This window comes from Euprymna scolopes, chromosome 29 (assembly GCF_053919585.1).
Source record: "Euprymna scolopes isolate OS-2025 chromosome 29, ASM5391958v1, whole genome shotgun sequence".
Lineage (NCBI taxonomy): Eukaryota > Metazoa > Mollusca > Cephalopoda > Sepiida > Sepiolidae > Euprymna > Euprymna scolopes.
The window spans coordinates 93902087-93929181 of record NC_136510.1 but is presented as its reverse complement, the minus strand read 5'-3'; the positions used below and the strand labels follow the sequence as shown (position 1 = coordinate 93929181).

Below are 27095 nucleotides of genomic sequence, written 5' to 3'. Positions count from 1 at the left end.
TTGGATGTAGTTGGCATTGTTGAATTCGAAGGAATTATTATTTAGAATTATGTCTATACTATCGATAATGAATTGCTTTGTGAATCTAGGATGTAGTGTTTGTGCGTGTCTGTTGATCCAAAATATTATTGCTTCTTTTCCTAATTCATGAGGTATATTACTATATAAACTACTAACGTCAAATGTAACTAATAGTGTCCCGTTTTCTACTGTATGTGGTAAGGTAGTAAGAAAATGGATGTCGTCCCTTATGTAGCTCTTAACTTGATCTGTGAAAGGTTGTAATAAGATGTCTATTAAGTTGCTAAGTCTGCTTGTCGGACAGGCTGGTCCTGCTACAATGGGTCTAAATGTAAGGTCATTAGGGTTTGGAGCGCTAATATATTATGAGTTTTGTGTATTGATGGCAAGTTTTATTACGCCAGATTTGTGTATTTTAGGCAGTCCGTAGAAGTTGTTGGTCTTTGTAATGAAATTTGTGAGGAAGTACTTTTCTTTCTTTTTTAATAGTTTGTTGTGTGTTGTACAAAGTTTTGTGATTTTTTGAGATGGTGGTGTTATCTATGTTGGTACTAATGGGTTTATAGTAGTGTTTGTCATCCAGTAATTCTGTAATGTTTGTTTCATAATACGTTTTGTCCATGATTACTACGGCACTGCCTTTGTCTGCTTCTTTTATTATTATGTCATTATTATTACGGATCTTTTCGAGTGCTTGTTTTTGCTTATGTGTGAGGTTGCTTGCGGTTTTGTCTTTTTTTTGGAGGTTAAGGTTCCAGAGATTTTCGAAGTAGCTGTTTAGTTCTTTTGTGTTGTTCTGTTTATTATGGGAAATATGTTGATTTGTTTTTTTACTAAAGAATCCACTTTGTCCCCTTTGTTATCTAGTGTTTCTATTAGTCTAAATTTCCGTTCGAATTCTTTAAGGTCCTTTTTTAGTTCCGCTATATTGCTTTTAGGGGTGGGGCAGAATTTGAGGCCCAGCTTCAGTATTTCCATTTCGTTCTTTGATAAGGAGTATGTGGATAAATTGATGATTTTGGGTCTAATTTTTTCTAACCTGGAATTGTTGTTCTCTGGGGGTTTCCTAAAAAATGGTGGGGGTTGTTTGTTTTCTTTGTTTCGAGGAGTGGTGTGTTGTAGGGTGATGTGATGTCTCCTTGTAAAATGAGTGTTGTGTACATTATTGTGAGGGTTCAGTCATAAATGATTGAATGGGTTGTCATTATATGTTGTTTGTGTTGGATAGTTGTGTTTCAGTTGGAATTGGTGTTGCTGTTGAGGATACATGCATTGTTGTATAGGGTTGTGTTGTCGGGGTTTCTTGTAGGGAAGGTCTGTTTGTTGGGATTGGTGTTGCATGGGATATTCTAATTGTTCCCGTTGATGGGGGAGGTGCCTTAGGGGTTTGTTTCTTTGTGTGGGATATTAGGGGTGAGAGTTGTAGATAGTGTTTTGAATTATGTGATGTCTCTGGTAGTTGTGTTGCATTGTGGGGATGTTTTGGTAGGGGTTGTTTAGTAAAGGTATTCTTTCGTTGTTTGTGTTAGCGATGTGGTGTCTGTGGGAATGGATTTTTGATTGTGTTTGCTGAATTGGGTGGTAATAGTTTTGTTTGTATTGCTTAGGATTGTATATAAGTGGGTATTTTGTGGAGATGTATTGTATGGTATGTTGTCTGGTGTGTTGTGTTTGTTAAGGGCGTGGGTTCTTGTGCAATTTTGAGGTGTTATTAGTGTGCGTTTTGGCTGGGTCAGTTGTTGGAAATTTGTGTATTACGTGGATATATTGTGGTTGCTTCTTTGTGTGTAGTTGTATCTGTTGTGTGGATGTGTTTGTGTATGGTGTATGTTTCGTTTCTTACCTTTGTTATGTGATCTCTGTGTTTGCAGATATCGTGTAAGAGTGTTCTGTTCCTGGTTGTCCTTGTATGTGCCTGTCGATTGTTTACTTCTTTCTTTTTCCGGCAGGTTTTTAAGCCAGGTTATTTTCCATCCAATGATTTCCCTAGATCTTTCTTCCTTTTTTTTGCATTCAGAATCCCAGAGTTCCAAGAGGGGTTGGTGTGTTTCCTTGGGGCAAAGTTCCTTGATTTTTTTTAAAATATATATATATATATATATATATATATATATATATATAAATATATATATATATAGATAGATAGATAGATAGATAGATAGATATAAAGAGAGAGAGAGAGAGAGGAGTACATAGATAAATTAAGAAGATAATATTTGTGGGAAAATCTTAAAATTTTCCTCGTATATTTTGGTACTTGTGCAGTTTACGCGTTGTGCTAGTCCTTTTGTAAAATTTTCAAGTTAAATTCAGTTTTTACGGTATTTTTGTCTATCAATTTTTAACAGCATCTTCCCCTCCTGTGTAAAGAATATTATTTCTAATAATACCGTTATTCAGCACACCCTCATGGAAAATTCATCACTGATTACCTACACCCTTTTACAGCTTCTCTAAAAACAGAGATCAATAATATCTACGATTTACTGCTAATCTTCAAAAATCTTAAAACAAAGTATATTAATAAAAAAAAACTTATAAATTTATGTGATTTTGGGCGTATGATCTATTTCATAAACCTTGAGAGAAGTGAACATAGCAAGATTACTTTATTATTATAGAAGATAACAATGTTACTGAACCAGAGCGCGTGCCTTGAACTGTCAATATTATACACGCAACTGACAGTTTCAGTGATGAATGAATTTATCAATATGAAGTATGGGATACATATTTCAGGAAACATGGTGAGTAACGTGAGATGATTGTTAATATGTTTTGTAAACATTTCCATTAAGCGGGTGCCCCCGACAGAGATGCACCCCTTAAAAATAAAATAAATAAGGCGTCGTTGATTTTTTTCCTCAAATTCTTAACGTAAACTCCCATTGAGTTCCATGGGAGAACAAAAATAAATTATGTTCAATTATGTAAGCTAGCAAGCAGAAATACGTTTATTTAATTAATTAAATTGCGTAACTGCGCATCACTCTATTGCAAAACTTAACAAAAAAGCAATCGTCCAGCTACAAGCATTATCAATAATTTTCTCCACTCCATATCTGTGCCTAAATATTAACGCAAATTCCATTGACAAAGTTTCTTTCCTAAAACTACTGACTATTTCACCAATGTCTAGACACTGGAAATTATTAACTAATCCAAATAAACACAGTAAAACATTTTCAGCTCCCTGATTCTTTCCGCCTGAATGGATCAGATATGACTGTTGGATAATTGAACTTGTGCATTCGTGAGCAGAAAATTTTATGTCTTTGTTGCAGATATTGAGAGTGTGAGAGTCTAAGGAAGCAATATATGTCATGGAGGTGCGTAAGAAGTAGAAAAGTGTCATTGAATTCTTGGCAAAAGTGAATTGAGAAAGGTTATGACGATGCAGAATAATAAATCTTGTCGCACAAAAGGTTGTTCGTTTAAATGGTACCCCTCCCATCTTCGCAGCGCTTCAACTTTTGAATTAAAAAATAGAATACTTTACGTTTTGAACAACCCATTTATATATAATTGTGTGTGTGTGTGTGTCGTAATTCCCAAGACGATTGTTTCGCCGTATCACAGCTTTTCTTCGTGGTTAGACATTTAAAAAAACACAACACTCGTTCGTCTACAAGCATAATCAATAATGTCCTCCACTCCCTGTGCCTAAATATTAACGCAAGTTCCATGAACGAAGTTTTTTTCCTAGAACTGTAGTATAGTCGAGTACTTCAAAATTGTCTAGACACTTAATATTATTTACTAATCCAAACAAACATAGTAAAATATTTATTATTGTCGACTTTCGATAACTTCTGAGGCTATGACTTAGTAAATATCGATTTCTGTTTTTATTAAAGTTCAGCTTAATTGTCTACGCAATCCTATCGTATTCGCAGAATTTTTTTTTCCTTTCATCACAAAAGAAAATGTCCGTCCACGAGGTATTTGCTTCAAATAACCCGACAATAACTTCCATGACAAAGACAGCTTCAAGCCATACAATACGACCCTAATGGCCTAGAGGGCCTGACTTGTTTACTTCATAGGTATATGCAAATACACCCCCCCCCACACACACACCCACACACACACAGATATATATCTATCTCTACTAATATATAAAAGGAACTGCGTGTGTGTGCGCGTGAGTGAGTTTGTTCTATATGTACGCGAGAATGTCTGGGCTGATTTTTATAAAATTTCACACGAATGTACTTTGTCTGGCACTGTTCTTGAATACGTTTTGTATTGGAATGTCTTCGATAAGCATCGATAATCGAAATAATCCGATGAAAGAAGGAACAGGCGATTTTGACCGAAGTTAACACCTTACACAGCCTAACATCACGAGTACCTTTGAGAAGTTTTATGACAACACAAGCCAAAAAGGCCCGAGATATAACGTCAACAGTAGGTTCTTTGATATGACAGGCGAGAAAAGAATGTTTCTGTTTAAAACACAATTGGAGCATGATATTTGACTTTTGCATATTAAACTTTAATTCAAGCCTATATATATATATATATATATATATATATATATATATATATATATAATTTCATAAAATAAACAGTAAGTTCTTTACAGTGCAATGTAGACTACGATGTATAGTGGATTAAATCACTGCGAACAGGCACGTAAAGCTTCATCCCACTACACTGTTATGGGTCAGTAACTAAAACAGGCAATAAACCGATTTGATTGAAAAATGGGTGATTTGATCGATTTTCGATTACAATAAAAATATGGGAGTGTGAAACATTCGTTCATCATCATTCAATCCTGGGCAACGTAGGGTCTTCCTGCTATTATATATATATATATATATATATATATATATATATATATATATATATATATATATATATATATATATGTGTGTGTGTGTGTGTGTGTGTGTGTGTGTGTGTAGTCATTGACATACAGTGCTGCTTCGTTGTATCACAACTCCTCAGTGTCGCTAGACTAGCACCTCTCCCAAGCCGTGGATTAAAGCTAGGACCATCGCGTTGATAGTCAGCAGTTCTACTGATCTACCTACGGGAGAGGTGCCCCGTACATTATCTCGCCAATTGTCTAGTTAAAAAAACATTTGTCCACCACTTTTATAGTGCTTTAACCGCTTGATTATAAACAAACAATGAGCGTTGCATTATATATATATATATATATATATATATATATATATATATATATATATATATATATATATATATATATATATATTAGTGGTGGGACGATTCCAATATGGTTCCCGCTTCCGATAAAATAACCGATTCCGATTCCTTATAAATCTCTAAATATTTTACTAGAAACTTGTTATTTTGTCAGGATTACAGTAAGAGCAAGTGTTAAATGTGCTATATTTTCACGAAACGTAAAAACTCACACTTGAGAGGGTGATTTATAGGTTTTAGTTTTACTGGTAGCTTAAAATTAATAAATCTTTTTTTTATTTTATTGTTTCTCCCAGCAGTAGAAGATTTTTGTTTCAAACAAAATCAAATAAAAAAGAGATTAATAACGGATCTGTTTTTGGCATCGGAAAATAAGCACCCATTTTTCCGATTCCGATACTGATTCCGATATCACCAAGAGTTCTGATTTTTCTGATTCTCGATTCTGATTCCGATTAATCGTCCCAATCATTATATATATATATATATATATATATATATATATATATATATATATATATATATATATATATGTACACTTCTTCTGAATAGATTTATCTAAGAATTAGCTGGTATGGAAACCTGTTATTATAAGATTTACAGAATATTACAGATCGTAATATTTTATATATGACCCCATATAAATAGGAATTGCTCAATATACAGGATAGAGCACACATTAACATACTACAATTTAAAATACTAACACATAATTGGCACTTCTGGGATATTGTTAGAATACTATTCCAAACTAATATGCAGCTTATCAATTAACGAGCTTTATAATTAGTGTGAAACATTCCACATTGCAAAGTAATTTCCCGATCCACACATATGGACGCGTAATACTCAATAATGTATCATCCTTGTGAGTATTAGTATAACCCGACTCTAGGGTGAGGTAAGGGGAACAGGAGGCAAAAGAAAAATAATAAAAAGATTTCACATGAATGGACAGTCCGGTGAAGGGTAAAAATTTATTCATGTGAAATCTTTTTATTATTTTTCTTTTGCCTCCTGTTCCCCTTACCTCACCCTTTTTTTTACCAAGTAAGATCTGTGACTTACTTGTAGTTTCATTAAATACTTTTATATGCAAAATCCGATCCTGCATTTTGCTAATTCCTGCCCTCTGATGGGAAGGAGAGTATTTCTTCGAAACTCCGCGGATTAAGGACTATCCACTTATCTTGTGTTTCCTTTTTTAAAATTAAATATGTTTTTAACTCTTTTAAAAGATGTTTTTCAACATGTTTTATTAATCATTTGTTCATATATATATATATATATATATATATATATATCTTATCTCCCCCCCCCCATCCATTTTAAATTTCTCTTCCCTCCACTACTCCTTTCTACCTATTCTATCTCACTAACGTTTAATCCTAGTAATACTAAGGTATTTAATAAAAAGTTCCAACCAGAGCATAAAAATTTTTTCACCGGCCCATAAAGAAGAATTACTCCAGAGATTTGCTCAACTTGGATTTCTACTCTATGATGTGGATTACACAATATACAGTTTGGATCTCATTACCTCACTGATTTAAAGGAAAGTTACCTTGGATTTTACCGCGCAATTTGGAACTAAGCATTTATATCCTTTTCTTCAATTTCCACTGCTATGTGACTTCTATTTAATAAATTTTTGATTATGATTTGCTATGTCTAACTGACTTTAGCAAATAGGGTGAATATCATTATATCTATTTGCTGATATTTTCTCCTCTGAAGAGATGGTAGGCATCGAAACCTTATAGGATAAGGAGTTAAAATTTCTAAAGTATTCTTTGTCTTTCTTGGAATAATAAAAACTCCTTGATTTGAATAAAGTTTTTTTTTTAAATTTCATTAAATCACTATATATATATATATATATATATATATATATATATATATATATATATATATATATATATATATATATATATATATATATATATCCCAAGTTCGAATACAGTTCGTTCCACGAAAATCACTTTCACTTAGGATGTTGGCAAACTGCACGTGATCCCTCTCGTAATCTTTTTTTTTTTTTTAGAAAGAGAGAATTTTTACTAGAAAATATCTAGGAAACCAACGTTAATAATAAAATCTTCGGATTCATGCGACATGATGATGATGATGATGATGATGATGATGCATCCATTTTTGATCCTTGTAGAGAAAACAAAAGGGCTGACGTTATTCATTCTATTTTATGATCTCTCCAAAGCAAACAAACTGCTTCAGCGCTTAAAGGCCATATTATATGTATCTACTCACAGAAAGACTTCATTTTGAATGAGTCTTCCTTTTCTCCTCTTTTGTATATATATATATATATATATATATATATATATATATATATATATATATATATATATATACATATATATGTATATATATATGTGTATATATATGTATATATATATATATGTGTGTGTTTATATATATATATATATATTCTTACATATATATATATATGAGTGTGTGTGTGTGTGTTTGTGTGTGTTAGTGTGTGTGTTTATATATAACAAATCTTTGTGCTCTCTGCGCAGAGAGCAGTCTGTCTCCCAAGTTGTGACACTTACGGAATGTCAAATGTCAGTAGCGTCTGCGACGTCGTCGATGAAAAGACAACCTAGCTTCATCGTGCGAGAAGAAGGGGACATCAAAGAGAAACGCTTCGGCCGGTCAACAACAAAGGAACAAATAATGATATTGATCACTTGATTGCGTATTCATTGATTTCAAGGATGATACAAAGAAAGAGTCTCACTCGCACACCCGATAAAACAACTTCTGAAAATCGAAATAGAACTGATTTAAGATCGTGTCCTTTTAGAGGTTAATTATAATAAATAATAATAAATAATAATAGGTTTAATTTGAACTTGTAACTTTAGTACAGGTTATTACAATTAATTATTTCTATCCATCTCATTCATTCCATTTTCACTCTTGCTCCATCTCTCTGTCTCTGTCTGTCTGTCTGTCTGTCTCTCTCTCTCTCTCTCTATCTCTCTCTCTCTCTATCCATCTATCTATCTATCATCTATCTCCCTCGCTTTTTCTTTATATATATATATATATATATATATATATATATATATATATATATATATATATATATATACTAGCATTTCAGCCCGGCGTTGCCTGGGTGTTTGGAGGTGTATGTTGAGCATAAAAAAGCGGCCATTTTTTTTAAAACTTTGACCCCTATTATGACCCCTTAAAATTTATTGTTTTCGGCTCAAATACAGTTGGTAAGTTGGTATCTAAAATTTCAAGTGTTTAGACCCAAAATTGACGGAGGAGTTTGGAAGAGTTCTCAAAGGTCAAATCGTTAAACTTTGACCCCTTAACAGCCATATTTCTGGCGGAAAACGGACTACAAAGACTTTCCCAAATCTCAGTACCCTGTATATCAAATTTCGAGTCTGTAGACTAAAAATTGACAGAGTAGGAAAATTTACACACACAGACACACGCACAAACACGTTCTCTTTTATATATATATATATATATATATATATATATAGAGAGAGAGAGAGAGAGAGAGAGAGAGAGAAATAAAATACTATTTCAATTATTTTCATCATATATATATATAATTATATATATATATATATATATATATATATATATATATATATATATATATATATATATATATATATATATATATATATATATATATATATATATATATATATATAAGCAGGCTGCCCGACATTGGCCTGTCGTTAGATACGCTTAAATATCATATTTTGATTTATGCAGATTTCGTATTTATTATATAATATTGAACCCAATATAACCTGCGTCAATCGCCTTATTGCAGATAAATAGATTATCAATATTTCACTAAATATATGTAACAAAAAAATAAAAATTCTATAATCAAATGACTGCTTTAAGTTTAGTTATTCCCCAATATTTTATTCAAATTCATGCAATATTCACAAAGTTAAGACGTTTTCTTCTTTATCGAGGAATTTCCACTGTCTATCGCTTCATGGCAGGACTCTTAAAATGTTGTGTTTAGGCAAAAATACAATGTTTGTTCATGAAAACTTTATTTTTTATAATATTTTTCTGTTAAAGAATAATAAACAAAAGCACATTCTAGTTGCTAAGCTTCAAATAAATGAATTATTTATCGCAATGTCCATCATTTTTTTAAATAACTTTAAACAACGTTTTGTCCACCGAGGAAGTCAATTGTTTGCTCTGAAAAGCAGGTATGGTTCTGGCGACATCAACTACTTTCCTCCACAGGGCATCCTTCGAAGTAAATTGATCTCCTCCCTCATAAGCACGTCTTTTCAATATTGACCAATGGGGTTAAAATCCAGAGAACACAGTGGCCAACTCTTGAGGATTTTTCCAAAGAATCCTATAGATTCAAGGAAGGCGGCAGTCGCCCTAGCAAAATGAGAGGGTACATTTTCCTACATAGAAAACCATCTGAAAGTGACTTGACAATAGCAGGTCATCTAGCCATGGTGACAAATGTTTATCCATAAGATTTACTGAGCTATGACTACAGGTTTGCTGCAAGGCTAAAAATTCAAACATGAATAAATAGCTATTACGTTACGCATGCACATTCGTAATCTGTCGTTCGACCTTCACCTGGCAAATTTATTTTTTTTTAAATTTTCACACTTTTGCACTGATTTTCCCCGGCTAAAACCCAAATATAAAGTTTCTCATGGTGACTCGGTCGTAAAAGCTCGAAACGTGTATTTTCATAAAAATCTTAGTCGTCATTTTTAAATCGACAAACCCATCTCCTTACTGTGTTGATATCAACTGCAATGGCTTCGTAAACATTCAACAAGCGGCAGTGAATATTGATTGGCTCAATTTTTTCTACGTTGAAAAATTCAATCACATATCTCTGATTCCCCATAGCAGGGTTACTTTACACACAACCGACACAACAGAGAAATGGACCTTTCACGTCATGACCGCATAATTTCAGTCATCATGACAATGCAATTGGCAATTCCCTCTGGTCCATTAGGGCAAGATGTAATGTAGGTAGCATTACTTCTGCAATGTCTCTTATATATATATATATATACACACACACACACACACACACACACACACACACACACACACACACACACACACACACACATATACATATATATATATATATATATATATATATATATATATATATATGCGTACACATATATATATATGGTGGCGGCGGGTGTCTATTTAAACAAACATTTCGACGAGTTATTTACGGGCGTCGATTCCAAGGTTGAGTGGGAGAAGTGCCGACTGTCAACACGACGGTTCTAGGTTCAATCCTTGGCTTGGGAGAGATGCTAGTCTAGCGGCACTGATGAGTTGTGATACAACGAAACAGGACTGTATGTCGATGACATATATATATATATATATATATATATATATATATATATATTATTATTATTATTATTATAAAACTCAAATGACCTTGTAACGGGTTTTGTAACCACACATCCGGTTTACGACTTCCGGTTTGGCATACATAAACATACACCCATAATAGCGTAAAGCAATAAGAACAAATCGCCACTTTTGCAGAATTTTACCGGCGCACTGAAATATAGATGTTATTATTTATAAATTATTATTTAATATGGGAAGTGTCGGGATGTTTTGCAACTATTCTGTATTACAACTATGCTGCCGCTATTTTCTAACAAATAAATCAACTTTGACCCGTTGACAACCATAAGAACAATTTACAACAGCGATTTTCCAACCGCCTTCCTTTTTTAAATTTATTCTCCATTTCTTAATACACCTTTCTTAAAAAACATTCATACATTTTCTTCTACACTACCAACATAAATAAATAACCCGAAAATATGTTTTTTATTTGCGTTACAAATAATCAACGCGACAATAAAACGAATTGTTTTACTGTGTACGTTTTCAGTCCCATTTTTTTTCGCGTTTAAATAAAAAGATATATCAAAATTTGAATTTAACTTTAAGTATTATGGTATCTGTTCAGTCCACATTTACCTATAAGTATGGCAAACCACATATAATTCAATGGCAGTAAGTTTTTTTTTTAAATAAACAATTATAAACAGAACGACTCATAGAAATCTATCTATATTCTTTTTTATTTTAATATACTTTCATGGAAATGTTTCTGTTATGTCACAGAAAACTATTTTCTTTACGTAACAAGCTCATACATTAATTCCATAGCTAATATAACTTACTGACCCAACGGGTCACCGGTAGTTTAGTATATATATATATATATATATATTTATATACACTAGAAAAAGTACTCGCCGTTGACTGGGTTCAAAAACAGACTACAGAAAATGGACTCTGATTTATGATAGTATGATAGGTTATGAAAAGGAAGGGTTGTAAAGAGATAGTTTCGAATTTGGGGGGGGGTATCAAAACCAAAGCAAAATATGATGAAAGTAAAAATAAAATACATAAACCCCATAATTTATTATACCATACCTGTTCACACTGAAACATTTATCAAAATATTCTGTGGATCTATAGTAAAAAAAAAAACCTTGTTAAACTTTGTGATATATTTCCATTCTATGGAGGTCAGGTGCGAACGAACACCCCATAATTTTATTATACCATATTTCTTCAAACTGAAACATAATTATCAAAGTATACTTACGCAGATAGATATGAAAAGTCTTTATTAAAGTTTGTGTCTGTTTCCATTCTATGGAAGCCAGGCGCGAACACAGACCCCACAATTTTATTATACCATCCCTATGTAAGTTAAAACATACTTATCAAAGTATTCTTATGTACATCTATATCAAAAACACTTGTAAACGTTATTTTTTTAATTTAACATTTTTTTTATTTCCATACTTTGTGGACCAGGCGCGAACTCAGACCCCACAATTTTAATGAACCACCGTTCTGCCAGATCAAACATACCCATTTCTGTGTTTCGATACATCTTCTATCATTACATGTAATCAGTTTTTTAAAAAGGTCAACCATATAGGAGCCTATTCGTGACACACACACACACAACATTCAGCTTTATATATATAGAACTGCTGACTGTCAACACGACGGTTCTAGGTTCGATCTTTGGCTTGGGAGAAGTGTTAGTCTAGCGGCACTGATGAGTTGTGATACAACGAAACGGGACTGTATGTCGATGACTACAAATATATTTTAAAGCCTCCCTCTTTGGGTAGAGCACTGTCGTAAATAATCTCTCTCGCTACTTAATTTGGCTGAAAAATTCGAAGCTCGCGGTTTGTTTACAAAAAAACGGGTTGAGCACTTTACATGTAGCGGACGGATATTTGTTTAAATAGGCATTCGGACAGATCATTTGCGCCCATCGCTTCCGTGGTCGAGGGGTAGAACTGCCGACTGTCAACACGACGGTTCTAGGTTCGTTCCTTGGCTTGGGAGAGTTGCTAGTCTAGCAGCACTGATGAGTTGTGATACAACGAAACAGGACTGTATGTTGATGACTACCAATATATATATATATATATATATATATATATATATATATGCGCGCACACGCGTGTGTTGGAACGCTTAATCGAAATCGGCAAAATCGGGACTTTTGGCGATATCAGAATTGGTATCAAATTCGAAAATAATTGTGCTTATTTTCCGATGCCAAAAACGAGTCCTTTCTTTTTTTTTTTTTTTGATTGTGATTAAAACAAAATCTTCCACTTATAGAACTAATAAATCATAAATATTTATTGATTTCAAACGACCAATAAACTAACACCTATAGATCATACTCCCACAAGTGTGTTTTTGCCTAAGAAACCACATTTATGTGTTTTTACAGTAATTGGAAATAATAACAACTTTATAGTTTAATGTTTATAGATTTATAAAGAATCGTAATCGTAATCGGTAATTGTATCGGAATCGGGAATTAATGCGGAATCGGCAATTGTATTGGAATCAGAAAAAATATTGGAATCGTTCCATCACTAATATATATAACGTAAAAATCTTGCGTTCTGGTGGCGAAGAAGTCGCTGAAGACGCTTTTGATATTACTTGGGGTTTCGAAGCATTTCAAAAGAGAGCCGCTAACCTGATAGGTCCTGAACTGTGTCATCTAAGCTTCAACCTCGGCCCCATCGACAAAATGTTGCATCCCTCTTCCTGTTTTACAAGTATTTTAATGGTGAATGCTCCGACGAACTACAAGCCCTTGTACCCCTTCGACGTAAATACTCTCGACAAACCCGACAAGCAAGTCCCCCCTATACACAGTAGAGATCACTAGGTGTAAGAAAGCCTTTTATTTCAATAGTTTCTTCCGCAGAACTACTAGACTTTGGGACTCCCTTCCGGGATACTGCTTCTCCAACTGTACTGATATGCAGAAGTTCAAGTGTAATGTGATCATACATCTTGCTGTTCAAATATCTACATAGTATTCCTACAACTTATGTCCCTAATAGTAGCCATCCTCCATGAAAGTGGCACTTTGCCATGTTTGGGATGAAAATGTGATTTTAAAAAAGTAAACTTACACGTAACCTCCGTAAGACGTTCTTAAATGTCGGAGGGTGTTTGACTCTAATTGTTTCTTTTTTTATTTTCGGAACGCTTACTTTTGGAATTCAACCGTTACTCCCCGACCGTACAAATATGCATAAAATGTTAAATATAATTCGAAAAAAAAATGTATTATTGCCTTCCCTTCCTCAAAATCTAGTCTTTATCACAGTAGCCGATTACACTACTGTGGCAATTGCATTGTTTGATGTGAGAAAAAAATCTTTAAAATCTATCAATACCCGAAATACATTATCCTCGTCTTCTATTATATAAACGACAGTTGTCTGTGTGTTTGTATGTTTGTATGTCTAAATAAAAAATACAAAACAAAGACCCGCAACGTTGGTATATTCTTGATGAGCTTTGCACAGGATCAATAATTTATGTAAATTTTAGAAAACATTATTCTGTAAGGGTAAACTAGGCTAGGTTTCATCACTTTTTCAGTGTTATTATGTGCTATTTTGGAGAGACGATACCGAATTCTTTCTAGATCGATGCCACCTTCATTTCATGCGGTACGAAAATGAAAAATAAACGCCACTATTGAATTCATCGTGGAATAAGAGAGGGATGCCAGTATGAGTTTATGTAGAACACAGAAACACAAGGGAAGCAATATTTTATGTAAATACGCAATACCATGATTGAATTCCATTCTCTTTAGCAAGTAATAAATAGGGCTATGACAACAGCATATTCTTATCATTGTTTTGACTCTCGAGTATATATCCGACACAGTTAGACACAGTTAATTGACCGAAAACCACATCACTCTATATAAAAGCATATAAGATATCAACGGATACACACTCGAGAGTCAAAATAATGAAAAGAATATGCTGTTGTAATAAAAAAAAATAGTAAAAGTCCAGAATTGTTAATAATCAAGAACAAAATAAAAACGGCAATTAATTTTCATTAAACAAATTTTCTACCGATCTGTACACTTTTAATGCAGCGAAATCATTTGTAAAAAATATTTACTAATTTAATTGCGATGGGCCAGTCTTATTGATACACGAAACTAACAGTAGATTTCGTGGCGATCATTCAACTATGTCTGTGAGGTGAATTTCTGCTGAAAAAATCGTGAAAAAATATTACTTTTTCACTAACCCTAAGGTAGGCTGGCACCCCCATACTAAAACCTCGTTAAAGAACATATGCAATGTTTATTAACTTTAAGTAATCATTCTGGCTATTATTTTTATTTCGTGTGTCGATAAGTGTTGCCTGTGTGCATCTCCAGTTTTGTTTCTTACCGGACACCGTTACACAGAATATGCTAGGCGGAGAAAAAGATGGAATTGAGGAGGGAGAGGAAAAATGTGATAAAGAGAGTAAGATAGGAAGACGGATGAAGAGAGAGAGAGAGAGAGAGAGAGAGGGAGAGAGAGAGAGAGACTTTAATAGAAATATGTTACATTTTTTTGTCTCGGCCAACGCCAGATAGCACTGCTTAGTCTACAGTAAAAAATAAATGTGGTGTTTCTATGTATGAGCATGTGTCAGGTCAGAAACTACCTAAGATACACTTTTAAAGCTTTTACCAAGCGTACTTTATGGAGCGATGAAATGATCTAATTTTGTTTCCAGCGACCTCAGAACAGATTTGATGAAAGACTTCCATTTCAGGTGTAGACATGTTATTCTTTTCACTTTTTATCTATCGGCATTACATTACCTTTATGATCTGGCTTTAAATAATTAAGGCAAGTGTGTCTAGACAAATCTATAATTAACAAGCGTCTTCCTTTATTTCTTGAATGCTAATTTGTCAAATAATTGCCGTCCGTTTAGTTTATTCATAAATGCATGGGTGTATATCGTTGTTTATTCTTTTCGTATCAAGGTCTTACCTCTGTCCATCGTTTTTCATGCGTAATTGAGAATTATACGCATTTATTATAGTTTTTTTTTTTTAGAAACTGTTAACGTAATAATGTTACTTGTTGATAACATTATAATGGATGTCTGCGTAATCTTACGTATGATAACCTTGCTCATTGCTAATCTGAATACATAAAGGCCTGTCCTAAAAAGCAATTGTCTAATCAAGCCTAATATAAAATATCCCCGCGATCCGTAAAACAGACAACAACATAAAAACAAACAAGGAGTAAAGTTCAGAATAGTAAACAGTTGAGATTTCTTAAATAGATAAATAAATAATAATAATAATAATAATAATAATAATAATAATAATAATAATAATAATAATAATAATAATAAGCGCGGGCCAGACAAACTGCTGCATAGACAAAACATGAAGCGCTACACGGAACCAAGAACTAAAATTGCATATCTATAAGTTCTCTAACCCCCACACCTATCCCCCATTACCATATAACTGCTCCCCCCCCCAAAAAAAAAGTGAGACCAAATAGCCAAGTAGAGTCAAGGATGAAGGAAAGACCGAGGAACTGATGAGACATCCGCTCGATGTGCGAAGAGAACTGTGACCCTGGGGAGGCTTATTGCCACTTCAAATTGAGCTGAAAGAGATATTGATGATCAAGATAATACCTATAATAGTTGGAGAACAAGGAACAACTCCGAAAAACTTTGAAAAAGAACGGGAAAAATTGGAATCAGAGGAAAGATACAGCGGATAACAATAATGAAAACAGCTGAAATATTAAGGAAAGCCCTTGAATGCGGAGACTAATACACACGAACCACATGAGCGGGCCAGACAAACTGCTGCAGAGGCAAAACACGAAGAAGCGCCACATGGAACCAAGAACATTGAAGCTGTATATCTATAAGTTCGCTACCCTCTCCCCCATCCCCTCCCATTGCCCCATCATCGCCTCCACCTCAAAAAAGATTGATGACAAATAGTCCAGAAGGGTCAAAGAGGATGGAAAGACCGAGGAGAGAGCGTTATCTAGGTAGGATTATCGTCTGTAAGTAGAGTGAGGTCCTAAATGACAGTTTGGAAAAATAAGAGAAAAACGCATTTTCATCACATTTTATTCATTATTCATCCAGCGTTTTCTACCTTACTATTTAATCTGTAAGTTGTTAAATAAATATAAAGGTTATACTTTGCCTTTTGAACATTTTGAGTTGTTATTAGTCCGCTAATACGTACCATCAAGCCGTAACTGATATATTAGAGGTGTTCGTATAATAACTTTAGAATTCTTGGCACTTGTGTATTTAAGGTTTTGTTTTAAGCTAAATTCGGATAGCGGTGACTTTTTTTTTGTATTTAACAGCGACCTTTGATGAAAATGATTTTGTTTTCGAAAACTATAAATTAATTCGGCATTGTGCATTTAATTTTGGAGTACAATATTTTTTGTGTTCATTTTTTAAGAATTCCAGGGGGAGATAATTCAAAGACTTGTTAAAGTTTCATATAATTTATTGGTAAAAGTAAAACAAGCACATTTAATTAATAATAAAACAAAATAAAATATTATCTGAATATTTATTGAATTAAAATACACTTTTTAGGTTTTATAAAATAATTATTATTTCAAAAAGAATATATTAAAATATTGATTGATTGTTATTTGCATAAAAATGTGATACCTTAAAAGAATATTTTTGCAAATGGATGACGTTTATTAACCGAACTATTTTAATTAACGGACTTTCTAGGAAAAGAAAATTCTGAAATTAATGATGGCTGTTATGTGAAGATGTATGACTTTAAAAATCAAAACGAAATTTTACAAAATTACACTTTAGTAACAACTAAATAATCATTAAAAGTTATAAACTTTAAGGACTTCTTGAATTGTCTCCCTTTAGAATTCTTCAAAAAGGAAAACAAAAACAATGTACTTCGAACCTAAAATGCACAAGTACAGCGTTTTTTTTTTACATACTCTCCTAAAAAGATCATTCTAATCAAAGTGCAATAGAGCCGCTGACGCTTATAGCAGTAACGGACAACATAAATGAACACACGTGTTCGGCTATATGGAGAAGCGATGGAGAAGCTGGTGTTCGAGTCGTAAAGAGAGAAGCACATGTTCGAGACGTGGCTGGTGTTTGGAAAATCACATGGTCAAGACACATGGATGACGTCAGAGCAGAGACGAAACACCATAAGCAGCTGGAGAAGAAGAAATAAACTGCTTAAATATTTAAAAAAAAAAATCCGTTGTTGGAAATACCAGATATAAAGGTTTTTTGTTAAAAAATAAACTGAGTCGAGATTTTTCCTGTTTTCTGCTTCTTTGATATAACGATTACGTAAGAAAAAAAATCTTCGTAAAACACTGGAAAAGTCGTCGTTGTCTAGATTTAACTTTAAACAATACCTTGCTAACTCTGTTAGCTTTTAAACTAGTATAATTTGCATCGTTTTTACTAAGAGGGTCACGACTTATCAAGGCCCGAAGTTCTCTCAAAGGTAAAGATTAATTGTTAGGGAAATGGTAAAGAAAAGATCAGTTCTGGTGGTTAGGACTAAATTATCTAAATGAACGATTCAATCACAATTTGTTCACATTAGACTTGAAAATGGCTATGTTATAGTCAGCCTAGAAGCAAAAAAAATGACATTGCTTTCCGCAGACGGACATTCTAGGAAAGAAACTCTGCTCATGGAATTTCCACTTAGTTTTGGGAACATATAAGGATTGAGGAACGTTGTTGGATCTTGATTCAGCGAGACGAGTATTTGAACGTTTTACGGGCGAGACCATAGAATGGAGCTCAATCGAACACTTAACATAAACGTTTCGATTCGATTGAGCAGAGACAGATACACAACGTTTCTCTGTGAATAGGGAGGCGAAAGGGTCAGCGCCCACCAGATTTCGAAGACGGTTTTGTACCCTGTCAATGTAGGAAAGGGTACTTTTACGGATTTTACAACAGATGTAGCAACAATGCTCCACCTTAGGTCATATTTGACTCTTGTCCAGGTAAATGATAGTATTCTCTTTAAAGGGCCGTTCCATATCTTTGGTGACCTTTAGCAATACTTAATAAACTGTATTCATTGTAAAACCTTATTAGTTTGTTTTCCTTATTAAATTTCGAATTATACAATACCGTACCCTATTCGCAAAAGAAGTCGTGAGTCATTTATAGTGACATTAATTACTGAGACATATGCCATCACGTGACAACAGTTGTCTCCCTTGATTAATAAACCCGAATAAAATTCGCGACCTACTTTGCAAACCTGTTAACCTTTTTATTTTCTAATCATCACATTAAGTGGGCCCGTTTCTAGGCCCCTTTCCAGTTACGCCCGTGCCACTGGACGGGGACGACCGCCTTTGCAAAGGTCAAGGTTCATTCGACCTTCAGAGATGCGATTCTAATAACCGAGACATCATACGGCTGAGTTGTCGATGCTGAGTCTTTGGTCTTTTTGTTTCTTGCCTCGAGATGGGAATTGCTTGCTAAGACGAAATTCTTAAGTGGCGATGAGTTGGAGGTTAACTTGAAGAAACCGGTAATGATAATCCTGAAGATGCGTCCATATTAACAGTACACTTATCGCTGAAAATGCTATTTACAAATTAAACTTGACAGTCGGAATAAAATGCTATTTCTAATTTCAAGTCGATAAACGAAAGAAAATACCATTTCTAACTTCAAGTTATCAGACGAAAGAAAATGCTATTTCTAATTTCTGATTTCAAGTTATCAGACGAAATAAAATGCTATATCTAATTTCAAGTTGAAAAACGAAAGAAAATGCTATTTCAAACTTCAAGATAACGGACGGAAAAAAATGTTATTTCAAGATTAAAGGTGACAGACAAAAGAAAATGCTATTTCTAACTTCAACTTGACAGAAAATAAAATTAACTTTCTATTTCTAACTTTAAGTTGACAGACGAAATAAAATGCTATTTAAAACTTCCAGTTTACAGACGAAATAAAATTTTATTTCCTATATCAACTTGACAGACGAAGGAAAATATTATTTTTAATTTCAAGTTGACAGACGAAAAGAAAATGCTATTTCTCACTTTAGCTTGACAGACGAAATAAAATGCTATTTCTAATTTCAAATTATCAGGCGAAAGAAAATGCTATTTCTTATTTAAAGGTGACAGACAAAAGAAAATTCACTTTCAAACTTCAGATTGACAAACGAATGGAAATGCTATTTCAAACTCCAGCTTGACAGACGGAAGAAAATGGTATTTCTAACTTCAAGTTGACAGAGGAAAGAAAATCCTATTTCTAAGTTCAAGTTGACAGACGAAAGAAAATGCTATTTATATTTTCAAGTTTACAGACGAAAGAAAATTTTATTTCATATTTGAACTTGACGACGAAGGAAAATGCTATTTCGAATTTCAAGTTGACAGACGAAAGAAAATGCTATTTCAAACTTCCAGTTTACAGACGAAAGAAAGTTTTATTTCATATTTCAACTTAACAGACGAAGGAAAATGTTATTTTTTACTTCAAGTGGACAGACGAAAGAAAATGCTATTTCTAACTTCAACATAGTTTCAAAGATAGTGCTATATAAGATACGCTTAAATATGATATTTTAATTCATGCAAATTTCGTATTAATTATTACAGAGGCAACTCTCTATTGATTATTATATTGTACCTCAAAAGTTTAAAAACATTCCTGGTATGTCATCCTTTAGAATCGAAACCAAAACATGTACCTCTCCAGCGATCTTCACTACCAGTTGAGCAAAATCCCACATGAACATCAAAACTTTAAAAATTAACGCATTTAAACGTATAAAAGGATATGTGTGTGGGGGGGGGTTGTGTGTGTGTGCATGTGTGTAAGTATAACTTTTCAGACCAAGGAAAATGCTATATAAATCATAAAAATGACAGACTAAAGAAAATTCTGACAAATTTGACAGACAAAAAAGATACTTAAGCTTGATAATAAAGAAATGTTGTTTAATACTTATGTCTGGCAGACCAAGAAAAAATAATATTTAAATTTTAAGATTGATAGATCACAGAAAATATTGTTTCAAACCTATACGTGATAGACTAATGGAAGTATAATTTCAAACTCATGTTTGACATATTTGATCAAATGCTACTCCAAACGTGAGCATTGTAGACAAAATAAATTTGTTCAAGTAATCCCCGTGAGGGCAAGATTAGACACAAAGTCGGTTTTAACGTGGGAAAAGTCCAACTAACTCAAGAGGGATCACTTTGGATTGAGACAATCATAAAAATTGCCTCTGTCTAGTAGGATTTCTTATTCACTGACCAAGGACAGAAAAGACAAAGTGTAGTATCAGAATAGATTTGTTCCTAGTCCAAAGTCGTTTACCTGAATAATAAAAATTGATTTACCAAATTTTGGATTGGAAGTAGCAATTTGTAAAGAACCTTTCGAAATATTATGTGCGCAATTATTTTAAATATTTGATTTTATTGTAAACTAGCGGCTGCGTCGCGTCGGCACACACACCGCCGAGTCAAACACAAAATCGAATACACTCAACATCAAGTACACTCAACATCGTCTTACCATCAACGCTTACTCCGTGAACTTGGGATTTGGGAAATTCCCATATCCACAAAACAAAATCACTGAAAAAAATACCCTAAGGGTAAGGATAATGAGTAAACGTTGGATTAAATGATGGTTAAAATTATCACGAACTTGCCAGGATTCGAACCTGGAACCTTCTGATCCGTAGTCAGACTCGTTATCCATTGCGCCACAAGTCCTGTCTGTATGCCGAAAGATGTTACCGCGACTGTATACAGACTGTGCTAAATTCCGTTGACATGGGCAGGTAACTTTTTTGACACAACCCAATCGACCCACAAACCCTTATTTCAGGCTTTTTATGGAACTCAGCGTTGTTCATTACGAGCCATATATAGATAGGGACAATCTAGGGACTCACACCTTTCAGGGAAAAAAAGAATTTTTCAATTCGGTGAATCCGTTCAAAAGATTTATTGGTATATGTACACACACACACACAAATAAATAAACATTTAGAATTTTATTGATAGTGTAGATAATTGAGAACGCCGAGCGGACGGGCAGACGGACGAAGTCGTTCGTTGCGTTACGAGGACAGATTTAGTAAGCACAACGGATGACAAAAGATGTAGAAGAGTTGATGTGTTTTGGCATTTCATGAAGATGGAGCAAAAGGATGAGGATGAATTAGCAATTCTGATGTTACAGGATCGGTATTTGTGGAAACGCGCAAAAGAAGAAAAATGTTGAAATAAAGGCAAGCGCGCGTGAATAAACGTTGAAAGTGAACAGTTTTAAAGAAAAAAAATGAACGATTAAAATACTGGAAAAATACTGCAGAACAATTACAAGATATACATGCACATACACATACACAGACACACACGTATATGTGTGTATATCACAGACACACACACACACACACACACACACACACATATATATATATTTATATATATATATATATGGTAAAACTGGTAATTAGTAAAAACTTCAAGAGAGTGTTCAATACTATTGCAGAGCAAATATGTGTTTTATTTTTTTATTACCATTTTATCTGTTTGGTTACATATGTTTCGGATGTTGGACCATGTTTACGATCCAACATGGTCCGACATCCGAAACATATGTAACCAAACAGATAAAATGGTAATAAAAAAATAAAACACATATTTGCTCTGCAATAGTATTGAGCACTCTCTTCAAGTTTGTTGGATCGTAAACATGGCCCAACATCGGAAACATATGTAACCAAACAGATAAAACGGTAATAAAAACCTAAAACATATATATATGTGTGTGTGTGTGTGTGTGTGTGTGTGTGTTCGTGTGTGTGTGTGTGTGTGTTCGCGCGTGTGTGTGTGTGCATAATAAAACAGATCAAACGGTATGAATTAAAAGTGGAAAAGAAAGACCCAATTACTCAGCATCAGTAATTGGGTCTTCTTTTTACATTTTGAACTTATATATATATATATATATATATATATATATATATATATATATATATATATATATATATATATATATATACATACATACATACATACATATATGTATATATAGGAGTAGCAGAGAAGGAATTTATATTTAATAAAAAATAAATGGTAGGTTTCCAAATATCCTGACTCATATATTTAAATGGGAGGGCGAAGAGAAATATCAAAAAGAAAGTAGAAAAAGAAGAAACAAAATGAAGCGAAGAATGAAAAAGGGAATGATGGGAAGAGGAGTAGGGGGAGGAGGAAGTAGAAGGAAATGATGAATCAGCAGTAGGAAAAGAAGGAAAGGAGTGTTACTAATCAGAAAAAGACAGGAATAGAAGAAGAAGAAGAAGAAGAAGAAGAAGAAGAAGAAGAAAAAAGATAAAAAACAAAAGATGAGAAAGAAGAAGAAGAAGAAGAAGAAGAAGAAGAAGAAAGGGCGAAAAGAAATACTAGTAAGAGAAGGAGAAGGACAATAAGAATGTGAAAAAGAAACAAGTGATCTATTACTCGGCAATAATAATAATAATAATTGTTATACCGGCCTTCCTTGAACAGAGGAATTTACACCGATTAGCACTATAAATAGCGCTAGTAATTCCAACACCGGTGAGAGAGATGCGACTGCACTTCAACTGCTAGCCGAGAGCCCAGCAGATATACACGCTTTCCTATCTTTGTACATTATTGGTAATACACTTGTTCCTTAACCGAACCTCAACTTGATTGTTCTTATTTCCACTGTTGTTCCACGACACAATAACAACAACAACAACAACAACAACAACAATAATAATAATAATAATAATAATAATAATAATAATAAGAAGAAGAAGAAGAAGAAGAAGAAGAAGAAATGTTGCAGATTTATATTGCGAAGGGGGAATTGTGTAAAAGAAGACGAAAAAGAAGAAAAAAGAGAACACGGATGAGGAATACGACTATAGCGCAAAACAAAAACAATAACGAGAAAATGCTGCTGCTGAAGAAGAAGAAGAAGAAGAAGAAGAAGAAGAAGAAAAAAAAGGAAAAAAGAGAAAACCTCAGGATAATGTGTTATCAAGGAAGAAGACAAAAAAGAACCAAGACTAAGCAAAAAACAATGCATCTGTTCAGTCTCAAGAGACAAGGAATACCCACTGTAACGGTATCTGCACGTGTCATTGTGAAGCAAGTGTTGCGGAATCCTTAACCACTACTCTCCTGAATCTGCACTGCTAAAATCCAGTGGCGAGGAGAAGTTTAGGACGACTGAAAATAATGCCGAAATAAGTTGATAGCACGTGTCTGGAATTCCATAATGGTCACCTATTTTAGTACTGACCAGGCTCAACGTTGCTTAACTTAAGTGATCTAACGGGGGAAGACCGGTGTATCAACGTGGTTATGCCGTATAAGAAAAGAATAAGTAAAAACAATTATGTGGGGAATGGATGAATAAGAAATATGATATCATAGAGAGAGAGAGGGGGAGAAAGAAAGAAAGGAAAAAAGGGAATGAATGAAAGAGAAAAAGAAAAGAAAGAAAATTTCGACAAAAAGGAAACAGATCAAGAAATGAACACTAGTTGTTTGCTCCAACGGGTGATTCCATTTTAATTGGAGCGACGGCATTCCACCCTATTTTCCGCATTCCATACTCATTATTTGATGTGCACAGGACGAGGGGGGGGTGAAGTAGGTTCAGCGGGCTAAGAGACACAAGGAAAAGCTAAAAGAAAGGGGAATCTAAGTTCCAACACTTATCGAGGAGAACAGCCCCCCCCCTCATCGATTCATTTCTCCTCCCCCACCAACTATTCTGCTCCGCTGAAGTAAAAACCGATTCACAGCCCAAATTGTCGATTTCGCTCCGCTTAATCTCCATGCTTCCTGCGAGCGATATTCTATGTGTCGTTGAAGAAATGATGACATTTTCTCCTGACTGAGGGTCACTTGTGGACCACCAAATCAATTCACGAGTACGCAGCACGGGGCCGGATTTTTAAACCTAACAAACATACAGATACACACATATATAGATCGCACATATATAATACTAGCAGACCGCCCATCGTTGCCCGGTCATAAAATACGCATACATATATTTTAATTAATGCAGAATTGTTATTTTTTTTTACATGGTAGTCACCACTTATCAAGGCCCGGAAGCCACTCCGGGATAAGGGTTATTGCATGTACAGTAATCAATGGGATAATATCGTAGTAATCGTTAGTAATGGAGATTTGATACGGTGCCTTACTTTAGGGGGCGGTTTATCAGGAATTTGTTAATGTTGGACTTGAAGACATCCGAGTTGTCGTCAGGTGTGAAACAGGCACACGAAACAGAGTCCACAGGCGTGCACTTCTAAGAAAGAAGTTTAAACAGAAATACCGTAGGTATTAAACGTAACGCTGAATGCCCTTAAAAGAAAATAAAGTAAAAAAAAAAAAAAAAGAAACTGGGACTTGTGCATTCGCGTATTGCGTTTTTCTAAAAAGTTCACTACTTGAGAGTAAAAAAGATACTCGAGCTGAGATCGAAATAAAAACCTAAAGATTATGAGTCAAGTATGATAACCATTAGGTCAGCTTTACACGGGCTTATAAAAATGTTTTCAAATCTACTTATTCTTAACATAAGTTTCCTTGGACATCGATCTAACTTAATAACTTGATTTGAGCCCAAAACAATAAATGTTAAGGGGTCATAATAGGGGTCAAAGTTAAAAAAAATTACCTTTTTTTTTTTACTCAGCATACACCTCCAAACACCCGGACAACGCCGGGCACCCATGCTAGTTTATAATAAAAATTAAAAATCGGTTTCAAAAGAAAGAACAAACAAAATCAATAAATTGTACGATCGTTTCGGAAACGATGTTTTCATTGAGACAGACAAATACGTTTTGAGCAATAATTTTATCATTTGATTTTATATATATCTTTTATACGTCCGCCTTTACAGCCCGTAGGTATCATCGTCAATCCATTCATTGGGATGTTGTTAAAATCAATATATATATGGCTTGAGGCAGTTGCCTGTCTTGTCGCACTGAGGAGCTGTGAAACAGCGAAACAGTACTGTTTGTGGATGACTATATATATATATATATATATATATATATATATATATATAACTTTAAAGTATTCATACTCTCACTCGCTCTATCACTCAGTCTAAATTATTCACTAACTCTATATTTCTCTGTCTCTCTTTCTCTTTCTCTTTCTCTTTCTCTCTCTCTCTCTCTCTCTCTCTCTCTAGCTTTTTTACTACCACTATCTGTATTTTTTATTTTATTTTTGTGATACTAATTCACTTTTACACTCAATGAGTATTACATTACATCCGTAGGTCCCTCACAAACTCATCCCCTCTACCTCTCTTTCTCTCTGTCTCTCTCTACTCTCAGAAAAAAATCACTGCTTAACATATGTATCTTAAATATCCGGCATTACAGTTTAAAATCACGTTGCCCAGCGCTAGGTTTAGTCACATACTATTTAAAATATACACAATATTTTATATTGTTACGATTTTCCTGAAAGTTGGCCATACTTTGAATTTTTGGAAGCATAAAATATAATGAAATTTGAGCAAATATAAAACATCCCGAAGCTTACAGGGAAAAAAACTCATAGGCTAAGTTAAGCTTATTTTCGTATTTAAACGCAGCCGATGCTGGTTATGCTAATAATTAAAATTAAATTATATGTAAATTAAAATAAATTACATAAACCCACTTTATATATTTCTAAATAGAATACTTAAAACAACTATATTACTCATTTTCAATATAAATTTAGAGCTAATTATTTAAACAGACCTTTTAAAATGTAATATGCAAATGAGATAACATCTTCAATGTTAATTTCTTTTGACAGCAGATTATAGCATTGAAATGCATATAGAAATCATGCATGGATAAACGTATATGAGTAAGTGTTCAGTTTTATCAGTGTTGCGTCTGCGCAGATGATGCACTCAAATAAATTGTCCTTAATCAATCGTCTATATTAAGGCAATTTTATTTTTTGCAGAATGCCCCTTTTGAGGAGAGCTAGTTTTCTCCCACATTAAACAGACCTTGTGTCACATTTTGTTTCGTGAGGAAAAATTAAATAATCAGTTTTCAGTATTATAATATACTAGAATTTCAGCCAGGCGTTGCCCGGGTGTTTGGAGGTGTATTTTAAGCCCCCCCCCCCAAAAAAAAAAGGAGTCAATTTTTTTTTAATTTTACCCCTATTATGACCCCTTTCCATTTATTGTTTTGGACAAAAATCAAGTAATTAAGTAAGATCAATATCCAAGGAACCTATATCTAAAATTTCAAGTGTTTAGATCCAAAATTGTCGGAGGAGTTTGATAGAGTTCTCAAATCGTTGAACTTTAACGCCTTAATAGCCAAATTTCTGGCCTAAAACGGATTACAAAGATTTTCCCAAATC

The 27095-nt window shown here is 33.8% G+C and overlaps 1 non-coding gene across 1 annotated transcript; it reads right to left on the bottom strand.

Moving 5' to 3' along the window:
- Window positions 1-21337: 21337 nt before the first annotated feature.
- Window positions 21338-21410, bottom strand: Trnar-acg (transfer RNA arginine (anticodon ACG)). Its single transcript has one exon. It is a non-coding gene; the product is annotated as a tRNA-Arg (tRNA).
- Between the last annotated feature and the right edge of the window lie 5685 nt (window positions 21411-27095).